This window comes from Sphaeramia orbicularis, chromosome 8, assembly GCF_902148855.1.
Source record: "Sphaeramia orbicularis chromosome 8, fSphaOr1.1, whole genome shotgun sequence".
Taxonomy (NCBI): Eukaryota; Metazoa; Chordata; class Actinopteri; order Kurtiformes; family Apogonidae; genus Sphaeramia; species Sphaeramia orbicularis.
In genome coordinates, this window is record NC_043964.1 from 1887308 (window position 1) to 1896392 (window position 9085).

Genomic DNA, 9085 nt, shown 5'->3' on the forward strand with positions numbered 1-9085 from the left:
TGCTTTATTTATTCTTTTAAACTCTTTGTTTCCTCTGTTAGTTACGACGTAGATGTTCACAAATCCATGCACTTTCAACATTTTCATTCGATCTTTCTACTTAAAGTATTAAATGCTAGTTTTCAGTGTGGATGTAATGGGTGAGGAGGTCACCCAGGATGTTTAGAATCATCTTTAGACTTCAGATTTGTAGCCGCTCAGCGGGGACGTGGTGCCAAACAGCTGACACAGTCCAGTATTCACATGAAGCCTGGATCTGAGGCGCCTTGTGCAGGACTCTAAAGGACCTGGTGCAACTAGACCAGGGGTGGCCAGATCACGTCTGCAGGTTTTGCTAGTAGACTATAAAATGTGAGGTGGTCAGAGGATGATATTTATACTATTTATAAAAGGGTTAAAATATGAAAATAAACTTTACTTACTTTCATACTTTCTTTGGGTTTTTCTTCCATTTTGATAGAATGTTTGGACAATGACGACAAAAATGTCACTGTTGTAACCAAAAAAAAAAAAAACCCAGAATAATAAGACCTGTTCAGAAGGTGGCATTCTTAATAAAGTGTCCTATTACACTGGTCAACAACAAATGTATTGTTTCAGTTTGTTGAGCTGATTTAGGATCATTTTGGTGCTGAATCCAAAAATCACATTAATTTTGCTCAGTCAGGTCAACTTTCTGAACTATGCTCCATATTGGCCTTTTAACATTTGTGCTTACATTTATGGGCATTTTCACATCATATGATACAAAATTCTTTCATATTTCTTGCAATTAACGAGTTCTGAAGATTTTACTTTTGCCAATTTATGATTAATGTTTTTTTTAATATTACAGGTGAATGAAATGGCTTCGACTAGAAGATCTTGCAAAAATAAGCCTGATGTATTCTGCTCCATCTGCAGTGAATACACCATTGTACCTAACAGGAATCCTGTTAGAAAATGTTTTTTTTTCTCTTCAAACCTATTTTGGGTGAGAACTCTATAAAAAATCAACTGATAAAGTCACAAACATGTAAGCAATTTTGTGAGAAGATCAAATTTTTCAAAATCAAATTAGCAAAAAAAACCTGACCTGATTGAGAAAAACAGATGTCATTTTTGGATTTAGCGCTGCAACATGGTCCTGATTCAGCTGAAAAAACCTAGACAACTTGCAAAAAACATTTTTTTGTAACCCAGTGTTATTATTAGAACTATTTAACTGGAATTAATCTGTGAAATCACATTATTTCAGTCAATTTATGCACTGCCTGGCTTAAAATATATATATATATATTTCAATGTTATCGTTCATGCCACATAGTCTACAGTGCACAGTAAATGCCAGTGATTATTAAGTTCATAGTTGCATGAATTTTTGTCCCAGATCTTGTATTGATGATAGACTGTGTAAACTAGGAGTGTCAAACATGCGGCTCGGGGCCCAAATGCGTCCCACCAAAGGTTCCAATCCGACCCCTGGGATGAATTTACACAGTGTATAAATTCCACAGTCCAGACTGTGGAACTCATTTTAGTGTGGGTTCCACATCCAGACCAATCTGATCTACAGTCAAATAAGAACAGTAGAAGAACCCACACAGAAGAATGACTGCAGATTTACTACTGGGTTTGAGAAAATAATATTACATTATGTCGATAAATAATGACAACTTCAAATTTTTGTCTCTGTTTTAGTGCAAAAAATAACATTAAATTCTGAAAATCTTTCCATTTCCAAACTCTCCTGTACCGATAAAATGTGACTAACCTGAACAAACATGAACAACCTGAAATGTCTGTATTAAATTCAGTCCAGTTTGAACTCTTTTCTTCCTGTTCCTCAGTGTTTAGTGTCTTTGGAGATCTGATCCAGAATGCACATGGACTAATGAGAAGTTATGACTCAAAAATCACCCAAATTTACCCAAAAATGACCCTAAAACCACCTCAAAATTATTCAAAAACCACCTAAAAATCACCTAAAAATTACTTTAAAAAACACCTAAAAACTACCCAAAAATCACCCAAAAATTACCCCAAAACACCCAAAAATTACCCAAAAACCACCTGCAAATTACTCAAAAAAACACCCAAAAAACACCTAAAAACCACATAAAAAAACACCTAACCTTATGCCTATAAATAATGACAACTTCAAATTTTAGTGCAAAAAAATAACATTAAATAATAATTGTGAAAATCTTTCCATTTCCAAACTCTCCTGTACCAATAAAATGTGACCAACCTGAACAAATGTGCCCAACCTGAAATGTCTGTATTAAATTCAGTCCAGTTTGAACTCTGTTCTTCCTGTTCCTCAGTGTTTAGAGTCTTTGGAGATCTGATCCAGAATGCACATGGACTAATGAGAAGTTACTACTCAAAAATCACACAAATTCACCCAAAAATCACCCAAAAAACACCTAAAAATCACCCAAAAATCACCCAAAAAACACCTAAAATTACCTAAAAATCACCAGGATTCATTGTTAAAGAAATGTGAAAAGCTACTCATAAGGTGTTGCGGCTGTATTAATCACATAAGTAATTATCCAATGGAAGGAGCTGAACTTGTTGGGTTAAATCCACATGGGACTTTCTTTTTTGGCCAGGCAGTGTACATTTGGCATTTGAGGTGCATTCAGGTGCTTCCTTTTGGCTCTGAATTTACAGCGCAAACACTAAAACCACCTGTGAGTCTAAAGGATTGACTGAATTCACACAGTCTGTCTTGTTGAAGTCAGGTGTTTCTTTTCTAACAGTGGTCTGGGATACAAAACAATAATGACAAATGTATTAATATAGTTTTATGGTGGGATAAATACCATTACAGTGGTTAGTTTGGTTTAAATTGTTATCATTGCTTCCAAAATGCCTCAAAGATGGTTTTTACTGAATTTCTCTCAACATTGATTTTGGTTTTTTGTTTTTTATCCATGATTTTAAATATTTTACCTCTAAATTTCAAAAATATTTTTCATGGTCTGACTGACTAAATGTTGATGTTTATATCTAAAATCCTCATGAACAGGACATCTTATGAGCTTTAGCCATGATGTGTCCCAATATTTTTGTCCATATAGTTTATAAACATCAGTATTTCCTTAAAGACTAATGGGAGATTTTTCTTCCTCAGTGAGATGTGAAGAAAATAGATGGTTAGTTGTAGTGGAAAATTATTAACTACAGTCAGAGCATGAAAAACATTTTAGAAATTTAGAGGAAGAACATCTAAAATCAGAGTCATGGATAAGACAAAAAAAATCAGTGTTGAGAGAAATTCAATAAAAACCATCTCTGAGGCATTTTGGAAACAAAGATAACAATTTAAACCAAACTAACCAATGTAATGATATTTATCCCAATCTAAAACTATATTATGGTATTTGTCATTATTGTTTTGGATCCCAGAGCCCTGTTAGAAAAGAAACACCTGAACTCAACGTGTCCACATACTTTTGTCCATATAGTGCAGGACTGTCAAACTCATTTCAGTTCAGTTCCACATTCAGTCATATTTGATCTGCACTGGGCCCAACCAATATAATAATAATATAATAATATATAAATAATGTCAACTCCAAACTTTTCTCTATGTTTTAGAGCGAAAAAAAGTAAAAATATGTGATCAAAATGTTTACATCTGTCAACTATCCTTTAAAATAATGTGAATATCATGAACAAACTGAAGTTTCTTAAGAAAACTAAGTGCAATTTTAACAATATTATGCTTCAATTTATCATTTACACATGTAAATTACAACTTACAGATCAGAGCGGATCTACAAACACAAAACATTTAATAACAGGCAGAATATTGGAACACTTGCACTTCAGACATTTCAAAATGTTCATATTTGTTCAGGTTATTTGTGTTTTTATGAAATGATAGTTTGTTTTAGTGTAAATACAGTAAAATTACATGAAAATTTTTACATTTACAAAGAGAAAAATTCAGAGCTGTGAGTATTTATAGGTTATTCTGATAGTATTTTACGGATCCGACCCACTTGAAATTTAATTGGAAACCTGAACTAAAATGATTAATATCTTCGGTGTAATTTTTACATTTCACACATTCATCCCAGGGGTCAGACTGGACCCTTTGGAGGGCCGCATTTGGCCCCCGAGCCGCATGTTTGACACCTGTGATATAGTGTATGACGACATTCAACCTGACCTCAAAAATAGAACTAAACTAAAACAGATTTCATGTAGATCTGGAGGATTATTCCAACATCCCAGGAAGCTCAAAATCCACAACATGGTCTGTGAAGTTCTGAACTCCAGGAGCAATGACTGGAACGACCCAGATATGTTTTACCTCTGTCGTCATTTCATTTTTCATCCTAAAAAAAAAAAAAAAAAAGTCCCAAACAAAAAGAAAAGCACCGAAAAAATGGAAAAGCACAAACATGTCTGCTGTCACTCCTGCTTTAGGTGCATTTAAAAGGTCAGATATGAGGACCGACCTGATGTAAAGCAGTATTTTGTGAAGTAATCAACAGATGATGTAGTTTTTATTTTAATAGATGATGTTTGTTTTCCACAGACGTCATGTGACAGATTGTGATGGTGTGAAAATGTCAAATGCTTCAGATACAGGGGATAATTAGGATAAGAAGTTTGTTTTTGTGTTTGTTTTTTCTCCCAGGTCCATCTTCTTCCATTATTTCCATGTTGTTTGAACCATGTCAGTGTCTTCTAGTATTTACTTTTTCTTTTTTCTTCACTGCTCTTGCTGTGGCCCTGGAGCGGTGGAGCAGTGCTGTGCCTTAGCTGTGCTCCTGTTTTTAGGAAAACCTTCTCTGAAAGCATCAAAAACTGTCTCCAATGTCCAAAAACCAAAAAAAAAAAAGATGAAAGAATGGTTGTGAATGCCTTATACATGATTTTAGTGGTTTTGAAGAACATTTTTGGAAATAAAAACAGACTCTCATTCTATTTGGTCTTCCTGTCATTTATTTCTCGGCTGTGAATGGAAGTGTGTTAACCCAAATGACCTTTGAATGGCCTTTTGGTGACGACTTCCAAATGATTTTTTCTCTAAATTTAACCTCTCCTTCATGATTCATCAACATTTATTACAGGGTCAGTTTCAGCAAAAGTGAACATCAGTGCCAAAAATGTTAAGTTTCCTGATCTGAGTCTATAAATAGCCGTTAAATGCTCGGTTAGAACAGTGGTTTCCAACCTTTTTTGGTCCGCAACCCCATTTTAACATCACAAATTTTTGGCAACGCCAGACATTCAAAACTTTTTTTCTTTTTTTAGTTAAAATTAATTTGTTTTTGATCATGTAATAGTTTGCTATACTATGTTACAAATGAATGTTAATTTTAGAGGACATTTAGTCTATATGTCTATATTGGACATTAGTCTATATAATGTCTATTATTGTGGACATTTAGTCTATATAATGTCTGTTATTGTGGACAGAGGCAGTAAATCCAGGTGTAGATTACTGCACAAAGGGTCAGGATCTGTCCAGTCAGTTCAGCTGTGATTTACAAGGAGGACAATTAATACTGAACAAACAAGAACTGAAACTATGAATTATGAAAGAGCTGCAGCATCTGAAACTGACCACAGTGAACATGTGACACAAACAGAAGCACAGTGCTGCAGTTTGTCTGTTATGGATTGGGACTGGCTCTGTCAACTCACCATAGATTTTTTATTAGGAAGTTGTTGTTTTTTTTTTTTTTATCAATTACTATAAATTTCAGGCAACCCCATTTGAATACCAGGCGACCTCACACGGGGTCCCGACCCCAAGGTTGAAAAATACTGGGTTAGATAAGGTGGAATCCAGAAGATATATTCCTAATAATAATACTAATAATATTCAAATGTATTTGTCATTTCAGCATGTAGAGTACACAGAAATAAAACATTGTACTCAGGTCCCCGACTGTCAGCAGTATTTAATAAATAGTATAAATTAGTGATAAAAATAATAAAATAATAAAATACTGATTTAAATAACAATAATAATAACTGCTCCCTCCCTAAAAATTACCTATAAAGAACTAAAAAGTTTGACTACTACTACTACTACTACTACTACTACTACTACTAATAATAATAATAATAATAATAATAATAATAATAAAAATAATAATAACTGATAATGATAATGATGATGATGATGATGATAATAACAACAATAATAATAATACTAATAATAACAATGATAATGATCACAATAATAATAATAATGATAATGATAATAATGATGATGATAATAATAATAATAATAATAATAATAATGATAATAATGATGATGAGGATGAGATAATAACAACAACACTAATAATAATACTAATAATAACAATGATAATAATCCCAATAATAATAATAACGATAATGATAATAATGATGATGATGATAATAATAATAATAAGAATAAGAATGATGATGATGATGATAATAATAATAATATTAATAATGATCCCAATAATAATAATGATCCCAATAATAATAATAATGATAATGATAATAATGATGATGATGATGATAATAATAATAATAATAATAAAAATGATGATGATGATGATGATGATAATAATAATAATAATAATAATAATAATAATAATAATAATAATAATAATAATAATAATAATAATAAGAAGAAGAAGAAGAAGAAGAAGAAGAAGAAGAAGAAGAAGAAGAAGAAGAAGAAGAAGAAGAAGAAAGGTTTTCTCCACTCTCAGTTTTAACTTCCTGTCCCTTCTTTTTTAGTAGACTTGATATTAATTGTCTAATCAGCACCCGCAATTGAAGGAAAAACCGTATACAACTATATGGATGAACAGACATTTTTACAGCAGACATTTGAACTGGATCCGTCAGAAAAACCACAGGTGTGATTGGTCCAAACGGCTTCCTCCCATTTAGCTGCAGCAGTTTTATTCCTGTTCAACATCTTTGTTCATGATTCATTGACTGGGCCTCCAGAGGAACACAGCAGTAATATGAACAGGAACATCTGCGCTTCACCTGCTTTCACCTGGACGGCACAAAACACACTCCACCACCACCGCCACAAGAATACAGCAAATTAGGCTACTGGATTATTATTAAATAGTTTAGTATTATTACAACAATTCTTATTTCCCCCCTCATTTGCCCCTCTCTCTCTTTCTCTCTTTCATTCACACCCCCCTCTTCTCCTTTTCCCCATCATCCCTAACCAAGCATATGGTTTAGGTGCTCTGTACATTTAGGTTTTTTTTCATTGTAATATGATGTTGTCGTTTATCACTACTCTGTCATTGTTGTTTTTTGTTTCTTTATTTGTTTGAGTTTCCCTTTGTTTATGTGTTGTTGTTGTTTTTCTGTCCACATTGTCCTGTTAACTATCACTAATAAAAAAAAAAAGAAAAAGAAAACAGTCCAGTCACTGCTGAGTAAAAACCACAGTGAGTAGTTTCTCTCAATGTTTTTTTTTATTTTTTTATTCATGACTACGATTTTCATTATTCTACCTCTAAACTTCTCAAATATTTTTCATACTCTGACTGTAAATAATTAGGAAGCAAAATCTCCTGTTAAACTTTAAGGAAATATTGATGTTTTTAAACTATATGGACAAAAATATTGGGACACATCATGGCTTCAACTGTAAGATGTCCTGTTCATATGGATTTGAGATAAAAACATCAATATTTCCTAAAAGAAATGTGAGGAAAGTAGTAGATGAGTAGTAGATGGTTAGCTGTGGTAGAAATGTATTATTTACAGTCAGAGCATGAAAAATACTTTAGAAACTTTGAGGTACAACAATGAAAATCATGGTCATGGATTAAAAAAAAAAAAATCAGTGTAGAGAGAAACTCAATAAAAACCATCTCTGAGGCATTTTGGAAACAAAGACAACAATTTAAACCAAACTAACAAATGTAATGACATTTATCCCAGTATAAAACTATTTTATGACATTTGTCTTTATTGTTTTGAATCCCAGAAACCTGTTTAGTGATGGGACTGTTGGTTCTTTGGAGGGAGTCGTTCAATCAGGAGTCGTTCACTGAAAAGAGTCGTTCAACAGACTGGTTCTTTAATGTGTTTTGCTTTCTTTTGAAACACCAGTGTTTTCATGACTAAATAGGCTCCATGTGATGATTGACATTCCATTTTAAAGGTGCTTAATTGGCGGGGCAGTAAATATTATCTTACCATAAAACAGAATCATTAGTTCAAATGTGTGGGTTAAATCCATGACATGAGAGGTGACATTAGACAAATGATGGTGCAAATTACTCATTGACCCAGACTGGAAAGAACTATTTTTTTTTTGCCAATATTGCCAGTGTCATGTCCATCTGTTCTTTCTGAAACGTGCATCTGAATCCTCCTCCTTTTCTTTGGCTCATTACTCACAGCTGCTCACTCACTTACTCTCAAACTTTTCTCCAGTTTTGACCAGTCTTCCAGCTCCTCCTCTTCCTCCTCCTTCAGTCTTCCAGCTCCTCCTCCTCCAGTCTTCCAGCTCCTCCTCCTCCTTCAGTCTTCCAGCTCCTCCTTCTCCAGCTCCTCCTCCTTCAGTCTTCCAGTTTCTCCTCCTCCTCTCAGTCTTCCAGCTCCTCCTCCTCCAGCTCCTCCTCCTTCAGTCTTCCAGTTTCTCCTCCTCCTCCAGTCTTCAAGCTCCGCCTCCTCCTCCAGTCTTCCAGCTCCTCCTCCTCCAGTCTTCCAGCTCCGCCTCCTCCTCCAGTCTTCCAGCTCCTCCTCCTCCTCCAGTCTTCCAGCTCCTCCTCCTCCAGTCTTCCAGCTTCTCCTCCTTCAGTCTTCCAGCTCCTCCTCCTCCAGTCTTCCAGCTCCGCCTCCTCCTCCAGTCTTCCAGCTCCTCCTCCTCCAGCTCCTCCTCCTTCAGTCTTCCAGTTTCTCCTCCTCCTCCAGTCTTCCAGTTTCTCCTCCTCCTTCAGTCTTCCAGCTCCTCCTCCTCCAGTCTTCCAGCTCCTCCTCCTCCAGTCTTCCAGCTCCTCCTCCTCCAGTCTTCCAGCTCCACCTCCTCCAGTCTTCCAGCTCCTCCTCCTCCAGTCTTCCAGCTCCTCCTCCTCCAGTCTTCCAGCTCCTCCTCCTCCAGTCTTCCAGCTCC

General features: G+C 35.0%; 1 long non-coding RNA gene across 1 annotated transcript; it reads left to right on the forward strand.

Annotated features, from left to right (window-relative positions):
* Nucleotides 1-3411: 3411 nt before the first annotated feature.
* Nucleotides 3412-4926, forward strand: LOC115424442 (uncharacterized). The gene is made up of 2 exons (XR_003936082.1): nt 3412-3454; nt 4143-4926. It is a non-coding gene; the product is annotated as an uncharacterized LOC115424442 (long non-coding RNA).
* Nucleotides 4927-9085: the final 4159 nt, after the last annotated feature.